The sequence below is a fragment of the Clinocottus analis genome, unplaced genomic scaffold (assembly GCF_023055335.1).
Source record: "Clinocottus analis isolate CAN_PGR_092001 unplaced genomic scaffold, fCliAna1.0.p SCAF_1, whole genome shotgun sequence".
In the NCBI taxonomy this organism is placed as follows: domain Eukaryota; kingdom Metazoa; phylum Chordata; class Actinopteri; order Perciformes; family Cottidae; genus Clinocottus; species Clinocottus analis.
This window is the reverse complement of record NW_027175820.1, coordinates 13,831,339-13,839,976: the sequence shown is the minus strand read 5'-3', so window position 1 is coordinate 13,839,976 and position 8,638 is coordinate 13,831,339. Positions and strand designations below refer to the sequence as shown.

Sequence of the window (8,638 nt, the reverse complement as noted above, 5' to 3'; positions counted from 1 at the left end):
GAAGAACAATGTAATCAGTGTTAAAAACAGCCCAGATTCACAGCGGGCAATGCGCTACCCGGTGGGTGTGTATGGGGCGCAGGGATCGCCAAAAGCGGAGAGCGTTCTGCTGGCGAGACGCGGTGCTAAAATTATTAATAATGTCTGTCAATCATCAGAATCGCTGGCAAAGTCCCAGGAAAGATTCTCTCAGCGGTGCTATGACAGACCTTTCGCTGACACACCTGTGCAAGACAACGGGGTCATTATGCGCAACAGGCGATGGCTGGAGGAGGGGAATGTCAGACATGCGGAGATTCAGCGTGTTGCCGACAGCAGCTGCGCTTCGTCCAGGCATCCATCGCTGCTCTACCGAATAAGGGGCGAGGATCACCCCAACACTGCCCTGTCATCTGTTGGCACCGCCGCTGTCACCACTAAATGTAACATGGCTGTTCCCAGGGAGAATAACTCTGACAGCTCTGATGAAGATGATGTTAACATTACAAGTGATGAAGACAGAAACATGTATGAAAGCAAAGCAGGCCCAACAACTCTAGTCAGACCTGTCGGAGACTTTTCAGCGAGAAAGTCTAACCATTCTGTGGACACCTGTTCAGAAGAGTGTGTTTGCTATATTTGTGGCGCTGGTCTCAGGCCGGATGGTCGTTTTAAAGTCAGTGTTCAGAAACAGGAGAGGGCACAGGGTGAGCCCTTCTTTCCATTCCTCTGGCTTCACTCCCCTCCTCGAGGGGCAATACCTATCAGTCCAGTGGGTACAACTTTGGTTTGTGGCAGCTGCCACACCTCCCTCATGCAGCAGTGGCAGAGCTTCCAGCTGGCAGATGTGCCGGTCCTCCAACGTTTGTATGTAGTTCCCCTCAACCAGCCCACAAGCTCCATCCATCCCTCGCAACTAACTCCCTCAGAGTCCATGGAGTGCTTAGCTGAACCCAGGGCTTCCCATGAGGCATGCTTTCTCTGTGGTCAGGAGTGTGGAGGAGATATGAGAGTAGCATATGCACAGGCTGGTGTTGGTAAATCCCGTGGTGCGATGTATTTTCCTTTCATCAACATGTTACCATGCCCCCCTAACGCCCAAGGGGTGAAGAATGGCTGTGTACACTGCTGCCCACAGTGCCATTTTATCCTGGAGCAGATCTGGGGTGCATATAGACTCAGCCTAAGTGAAGACCTCATCACCTCTGTCAGCTCCTTTCTGGTCAGGTACCACGCTGCCGTGGCCATTGAGGGGGCTGGACCAGCCCATTCCAAGACGGTTGTGGCCTCTCGCCCCAGCTGCTCCATGTCGGTGTGTTACCTGTGTGGATCTGAGCTGTGTCCTGGTGGAGAGTACCAGCTGCATGTCAACCCACCTGGGCGTTGTGGAGAGAGGGAGCCTTTCTTCCCCTTTCTCACTGTCCACCCACCAGCTCCCCATGCCAAGCCAGTAGACGCCACAGGCCTGGTGTCAGCTTGTAATCTCTGCTACCATGACCTACACGCCCAGTGGGCCCAACATGAGGGCTTGGGTCCCTCCACCCCTACTAACTCTAGTTTATCCATTGCCAATCCTCAGCCACCCAGCTCCCCTTGGGCCCGTCAGTACAGCTGTGAGGTGTTTGTGTGTTTCTTCTGCAGGAAGGAGCAGCGTAGGCAAGAGAGGCTGTGCGCTGTTACCGTTGCCAGGCTTCCTGTGTTCCTGTATGCACCTCGCAGCACACGCACGCTGCTGGTGGATGATGGGAGGAGGTTGGTGATTGGCTCGTGTTTGGAATGTAAGGTCATGGTGCAGGTGGGACAGAGCATGCAGCAGGACAAGGAAAGGCTTGGACAAGTAGCCTCAGACGGGGAGAGGAAAGAACCAGAATCAGCCTCGCCGCAGTCGAGACACAAGGTAAGAAAACTGCCTGATGGGACACAGCCGAAGATCTTTTTTCCCCCCCATTGCTTCAAATTTCTCAAAATGCATTCATAGGCTTGGTTAAAATGACAGCTTTTACCCCCTACCTTCCCACAGTGCAGCGCAGACTGTGTTTGCACTGATACGACCTCTGAGTCACATGACAAGGGATGCTTTCGACATTTTGCACAGCGGAACCTCCTGTTATATAAAAAGAGGAATCATGGTGATTTAGATGATTATTTTGGTGCTTTGCTTCAGTTGAATGCATTCATATCCTTGAAACTGCTTACCATGTGGTGGAGCACTGTATCCTTCTTGTTGCAGAAGAAGTGTGTGTGTGTGTGTGTGTGTGTGTGTGTGTGTGTGTGTGTGTGTGTGTGTGTGTGTGCGCGCGTGCGTGCATGCGTGCGAACGTGCGTGCGAGTGTGACTGGAGACTGAAACGCTTACTTGAGGCAGTCGACACAGCTTGGATGAACAATGATGAGACAAACATTTTCATCAAAACTTACTCCTATAAACACTGGAGAAAAACTTTGGGGATCTGATGGCCAAGGCCAGCCTTGTGTTTGCTCTGTCCATGTGTTTGTGAGAGTGTGTTTATTTGAGCAAGCATGACTGAGTATGTCTCACCGGGTGCTGAACAATTTGTTTTGCTTCGAGCATGTTGAGGATTTTCGAGAGTATTTTTCAAGGAAGTTAGTTTAAAGCAAGTCTAAAGCTAAAGCTTCTTTTGATAAAAAATAATAACACAAGTGCAAAAAGAAGTACCAGTTTTACTTGCCCTTTAAATACATTAGCTACATCACTCTGCCTTTGAGGCAGGAATAATTTGAACTGATTGAAAGTGTTCATTTAAATCTCTATATGTAGAATAATAATCTCAATAGTATATTCTTCCTAAATTATATATGGACAGTTTATTCTTATGTAAACTGAAAATACAGACCTAGACATTGTCAGTTTGAGTTTATCTATTTCTATTAAGGCTGTTCTGCATTGGCTTCACTTCTCACCTGTGAAATTACCTTGATGACCTATACGGCACAAAGATAGAGACTCAACCACAATAAGAAACATGAATCACATTGAATTGCTGAAGCTTTTTATATAAAGTAAAGGCTCAGATGCTCTTGGTACAATTCATTTAATTCACTCATGATAATCCCAACATTCATAGATATATTGTTCTGTCAATAAAAAACAGCCAAAATCACAAATCTGTTCAGATTATTATTGATATATTTTGTTTAACAGTGTAACTGCCATGAGACGGTGATCCACCCTGAAGTGAGTAGCAAGGGCACAATCTTACCCATCTCCCATCTGCAAAGTAATTTGACTAATTTGGCAGTGATGTGTGTTTTGAAGACTTCGTATATTACATTTGTGGGATGTGTTTTATTATTGTAAATCCACCATTTCTCCATTCAATATCATATCAAATTACTGCACGTTACCATTGTGAGAAGTGATTCTGATGAATGACGATGCTTGCATAGGTGGTCCAGATGGGCCGGCTCAGGAAGAAGTACATGTACACATTTCCACTGAAGAGAGATAATTCTGTCATCATTTGCTTTCTTGCCTTTTTCTATCTCCAAAGTTGTTGTTTTTTCCACTCCTTTCTCAACCAAAATATAAACTACAAAATCCTTGCTATGTTTTTAAGATGTTGATAGCACAACCCTGCTTTTCCAATTGCAGAGAATATATATTGGAGGGAGTGGGGTTGTATCAGGGAAAAGTACAGGTCAAATAAGGATGATGATGATGTGTTGATGAAGAGCTAAGGAACATTTAGACAGCTAGTTTGCTCTGTGAACAGCTCTCTCATGCAAACAGACACTAACTGTCCAGCCATGCAGGACACGTGAAGAACATCTGTGAATGCCATTCACACTCAGCAACCTCAGTATGTTGCACCCTCCACCACACCACACCAACTGTCTCGAGATGTCCACCTTAATTTATCTCAGTCCTTCAAAGAAGTGTTAGACTGGCGGTCCCTCTTATGGTTGCCAAACTTGTGTCTTCATTATTTGTCTGAGCGCTCGCATGTGAGCTAGTCATCGATGAGCTCATAGTAAACGTATGTGAGGGGATCCTCGTGATATGGAGCATATATTTTGGGACCAGCTTTTCTGCCAGCCAAAGTTGGAGCATCATAGAGTGGGTGGGATGAGAGGATTGTCATTTTGGACTGGTAGGGTTGCAGGTGGCACAGACGGTTTTGGCCGGAGTGGGACAGTGACCTCATGGCTGAATATGTGCCAGTGTCTGTTTCTATGGGTGAGGGGAGGTGTGAAAGATCTGCGAGGGAACAGGTGCTTTGTCCTCTAGTGTCATGCTTTATGCTTGAGAGGGTCTGTCAACGCTGGGGTTTGGGCTGTCAGGAGCTCATCTGGTTCCCCCGAGCACTGTATCTGCCTGGTGGAGGGGGCTGCACAAAGATAAACACACACTTGCAGACACCCTTTTGTCATCATACTGCTCGCTATGATGTAAACATTATTGTGCTGGTATGAATACTTATCCTGTGATGTGTCAAAGTGTGGGTGGTGCTGTCTGTGTTTCTGGCTTAGTAAGATATGAATTAGTGCATGAAATTAAATCTGCCACAGGATAGTCGCTGTTAATTGTAACACACACTCGTAGGGGACAGGTGGTTATCATGTTCTCTTTTCTGCTGCCGTGTGTTTAATTAGTATGTTGGACATGACCTTTCACAGGTGTGTAAGTATAGACCACCAGCCGGCGTCTGGCGTGGGGCTGCTGGTCAGCAGATCCTTCACTTTCAGATGTCTATCGTTAAAAACAGCTGCTGGCATTTTGATGTGTTTAAAATACTGTTTTAATGATATTTTTGCTTCATGAGATGGCAGCAGGATGGCATACTTCAAAAAGGGACACGAAAAGAGACATAGAAAGTGCCATAATGCATTTACTCATCTTGCCTTATAGCAACACAATGAAGGATATATGTATTTACTAAGTCCTTTGTGCCTTATTTCACACATGTTCTGCACTTAAATAGGTGTGTTATACATCAAACATCTGCAATGACGTCGAAGTAGTTTGACCCTCACTCAAAGTTCACCACGTGTCTAAACAGAGATGTGTACGTCCAAAGTTACTGTCTTTTCAACACAGCTTCTCTCTTTGTTTTACCATCCTCCTGCTGTAGAGCAATGCTGAAACACTTTAAGTGGGAAAAGAGGGACATTTTTACTCAATTAATCTCTATCTTACTCTGAGCTGTACTAGTTGAATAGCAAGAAAAGTAGCTTCTATGTAGACAAGGTGGCACTTTTTCAAACCTGTCTATCAATGGCTGTTAAAATTTGAGGTAAACAATGTCCTCAAACTTTCATTGTCGATTACAGTTTCTTTTTTCCTGCCTGCTGATGTAACACAATTCCTGTGCATCATGAGCTCGCTTTCACTTATAAAATGGGTCAAAAAGGCATTCAAGCCAATATCTTTTACTTTTCTTTCATCAAACACAAAAAAATGCTAAATGCATAGATAGCAGAGCACAAAGTTGAACCTTTATGAGCACCAGGAGTGGGCTTGCATTCAATTATTTTCAAGAGAAATTTACTCCGGAAATTACTTTCGTCACTTTTTAAAAGCTTTATTGCAAAAAAAAAGAAAAAGACATAATATAAATATAGATAAATGAGAAAACAAGTACAAAAACATAGTGAAGACATGAGCCCTAAGTGAACTGATACTAGTGCGATGCATATCTTTGTTGTTGTAAGGATTGGAATTAATTGCATGGCTTTGATATAAATGCCTATAACTGAAACGTAGAGCTAAATCCACAGTCTTCCTCGAGTCAACAGTGTGTCTTCTGCTTGTACAAGAACACAAGGGACTAAATCAGCAAAAACATCAATCAGTAGTAGTGTACGTACATATATAGCACTCTCTTTACTTATACACTCTCAGATTAATTCATGCCTGTGTCTCTCTCCATGCATGGATGTTTATTTTTGTATGGTTGTCTGTTGAGTGACTGTTTTGAGTAGATGATTATTCTTGACCCGTTAGAAGAGTGGAGAGAGGTTTTGGTGACTGAGTACACCATTCATCGTTGTGTGTGTGTGTGTGTGTGTGTGCGTGTGTGTGCGTGCGTGTGTGTGTGTTAGCATTGTGTGTGTTATGTCTCATATTCTGTGTTAAAATGCTACCCCTCTCTTGTGTGTGTGTGTGTGTGTGTGTGTGTGTGTGTGTGTGTGTGTGTGTGTGTGTGTGTGTGTGTGTGTGTGTGTGTGTGCAAATTGTGTGTTGATGTGTGTTTGGTGTAAAAGATCGACTGTGTTCTCACTGCACGGCCCATATCCTGTAGCGGAGGTATTTGCTGTCACAGGAAAAACATGCCGGCATCTTGACAGTGTCGCCAAGGAAGATTTATTGTGTAGTAAAGAAAGCAGTGAGGGCAAAATTACACATAAAATCTGGATGTGAAGTTGAAAAGGGAGAGAAAGATTATCCTAAATGAATTATTGGAAGAAGAAGAAGAAGAGGAGAGTGGCTGACAAAAGGTGATGAGGTTAATGGGATTTAAATTACAGCCAGAGGAAAACATCACACTCTCATCAATTCATCATAAGAGTAAAGATTACAGCATGCTGGCCACAGAACTGTTTTACCCAGAACAGGGATTCTTTTAAAACTGTGTTAATTTGATGCATTCGAAGAGGTTTGGTCTTAGGATATGGTGAGTTGTTGCTATGCGTGCCTGTGTGTGGTGTGTTTAGTCAAAAGCGTTGGTATTGCACATTGTAAAGGTCCTGCAGCTGTGCCGCTCTCTTCTCCCAGCGGAGCAGTCTGACGGACAGCCTTGCGTTTCACAGGGAATCCTTTGGTATTTGTGGGGCTTAATCTCAAAGCCGCTGGAGGTGGGTTTTGATTTGGTGCTCCAAGCTTTAATCACCCTCTTTCCGCTAGCCTCCCTCAACACTGTATTTTTGCCCATATGTGAATGGAAAGATCAAATCCTGTATGGAGCAGATGAGATGGGGGTGTAACAGTGTTTCCTTCGTTGTCTCCTCTTTATAGTTGTATTAAGATAACCCAATACGGGCCTCCAAGATGGCGTCCATTCATTCGAGTGAAAGTTGCTCATATAAAGCATATGCCTAAAGGTTATCTCTCTACCTGCTTCGGTGTCGTGTATCGTGAAAATTGTCATTACGCCAGCTGTCGAGATTAACAGCTGATCGTGTCTTCTTCTACTCATATTAAAGCATTCTTCTTTACCTTAACCCTTAAAATAGAAAAGGTAATGATATTTGCTTAGCACTAAGGGACGGGGTCAGCAAATATCCCATTGGATGGAAGGGACCTGTGTAGAATTCTTACACACCTGTTTAGATCAAGTCACTTCATTATTAAGTGGGCTTATTCATTACTAATATTAGCTTATTAGTCGGCCCTTATGATCTTAACATGCATAATGAGTGAGATAATGAAAGTCAATTCAAGAATTAAAGTTTGAGTGACAGCTGTAAATTTGAAAGCTTCTCATATTCCATAACACTGCCACCGCACAACTCTGGAACAGTAGAAATATATAATTCACATTGTAAAGTAATCTGCCAGGAATGTGCTTTTTTATGTATTTGATTGGCCAACATTGAACCGTGCAGAATGAAAGCGTGTCGCAAGAGTGGTTGATCCAGATTCAACTTTTTTTGCTGAAACCTTCTCTGTTGCCATCTCTGGGTCTCATTCACACGAATGACAAGGCTGCTTTCTTTCACATACGGCTGAAATCGGTCTGAACGAAGCCTTGGCTGCAATCGTCATTTTTATATTAAATTCTAACTAAATTCAGATTGAATTGTCAAGGATTATTATCGTATTCTTGTTTGCATTGGTTGTTTGCCACAGTTTATCTTTGTATTAGATCATATTTCAACAAATACACTTCACGGTGACTAAAATCTGTGTTGGCATCGGATGACGACTGAATTGCATTTTGGTCCTCAGAGGTTTAAACCTCTACACACAGATGGTCAACCCAAACTGGTGCTGATTGCACCTCCTCATCGGACTGTGTTGGCATAAACAGACTGTGCTTGATTGGTGTGTCCTTCACTCTCTTGTCAGTTTTGTTGTACACCTTCATGATCCCTTTTAGTAGAGGGAGTTTGGTGACCTGAGAAAAGATCTAGTCAGCCTAAATAACTGAAAAATCCTGTGAGGGTGTACAGGGTTTACTTCACTAAATTAGCAGCCTGAGCCTTTCCCTTATACATTTGCATTCCTTGCGCTGTGACCACTGTCCCACACGGATGCACTCTGACTGTGGCCTCACATTAGGAGGTAAACAAACCATAGTGTCAGCTTTTTAAAAAAATGTGTTGGAACAATTTGAATTTTCTCGATTTGAATATTGTGTATAACTAGGCAGAATAATTTTGAAAAACAATGATCTAATTGCAACTATTTTGACTGATATGGCAAATGCAATATTATTTAGGACAGTGTTTCTCAAATGGGGATCAGTTATGTCATAAATATTCGATAAAATATGAGTGTAGGTTAATAAACAGAATGTGAAAAATTCTATATTAAATCAGACACTGATTTAGGATATTGAAGTTTTTATGATGTTTTTATGATGTTTATGGTCGTTTTGTTCTCCATCATACAGTTTTATTTGATCTGCTTTTCTCCCCTTTGTCTTTGCTTTTGTGAGACTTAGCTGTGTGCCATCCTGATATATCGTTGACTAAAC

At 43.1% G+C, this 8,638-nt stretch overlaps 1 protein-coding gene across 1 annotated transcript in view; it reads left to right on the top strand.

Moving 5' to 3' along the window:
* The first annotated feature begins 1,803 nt into the window (after positions 1–1,803).
* The window catches only part of gse1b (Gse1 coiled-coil protein b), a 154,894-nt gene continuing 148,059 nt past the window's right edge, over positions 1,804–8,638 (top strand). Inside the window, exon 1 of the mRNA XM_068581422.1 lies at positions 1,804–1,876. The gene's annotated coding sequence lies outside the window, so the exon portion shown is untranslated. The remainder of the gene's footprint in view (positions 1,877–8,638) is intronic.